The following is a 1,093-nucleotide window of genomic DNA, read 5'->3' as shown; positions in this document are numbered from 1 at the left end:
ATTCACTACATCTCATGCTATGAGTACTAGCAAACACTGGAGGAAACTCCAGGCAGCAGTGCTAAAACAAAAATAAATACTTTTTACACAGTATATAATTAATTTGAGTACACGTAGTCATAGGTTAGGAATATCCTGAAAAGTTACATCCCTGATTCTTGGGCTTATTAGTTCCTGATGTTTATTCATTCTGTAAATTTGTCTAATCCCTTTTTGAACCTAGTTATACTATTGACTTCCACAATGTTCGATGACAATGAGTTCCACAAATTAATTATATACTGTGTAAAAAGTATTTATTTTTGTTTTAGCACTGCTGCCTGGAGTTTCCTCCAGTGTTTGCTAGTACTCATAGCATGAGATGTAGTGAATAGTATTCCCTGTTGGCTTTTTTGACACCATTCATGATTTTGTAGATGTCTATCATAACCTCACTATTGCCCCTTTTCCGAGCTGAGGAGTTCTAGCCTTTTCAGTCTGTTCTTGCATGGAAGCTGTTCCATATTTCTGATCATCAGTGTTGGTGCCACACTCTCTTTTTTTAGTACTACTAAATACTGTTTCATACCATACATGCTGTAGTCCCAAATGCTCCAGGTTGCTGTCAAACTGAGTGTTTGCCTGAAAGCAATTACCTCACCAAGAACAGGAGAACCCTGAATGCTACAAAGGAGAGAAAGAAGTGTAAGCTTTGAGGTAGGTTCATAACTAAAGGGGTTTTGGGCTTCTGACAGGCAATGGAATGAACTAGTTAAGAAAGTGGATGGAGGGATGTTGCCATGCTTTCATGCCTTGTTGCAACCTCCCTACTTCTGTTCTTGGAAAGTGAGCTTCCTGGGCAGTTATGTGGTAAGCACAGCTTTCATCTGTGACAGGTACATTGTGCAACGTCTTGCCTATCAGTTCCTGAGACTGATTCTGCCCCTCTCCTAGCTGGAGGTGGGGTAGGGTGGGGCGGAGTGGGAAGCAGGGAGAACACATCTGCAGCAGGGCCCCTTCACCCTCTTCCTAATCCTGGAGTTGGAGGGCAGGAGGAACCAGAGGAGCTACCTCCCTGGTCTGGGAAGGAGGAAGCAGAACTGCTGGGTGCTCC

The sequence above is a fragment of the Gavialis gangeticus genome, unplaced genomic scaffold, assembly GCF_001723915.1.
Source record: "Gavialis gangeticus isolate Ggan-Ray unplaced genomic scaffold, GavGan_comp1, whole genome shotgun sequence".
Lineage (NCBI taxonomy): Eukaryota > Metazoa > Chordata > Crocodylia > Gavialidae > Gavialis > Gavialis gangeticus.
The sequence above is the reverse complement of the archived record's forward strand: the minus strand, read 5'-3'. Positions refer to the sequence as shown.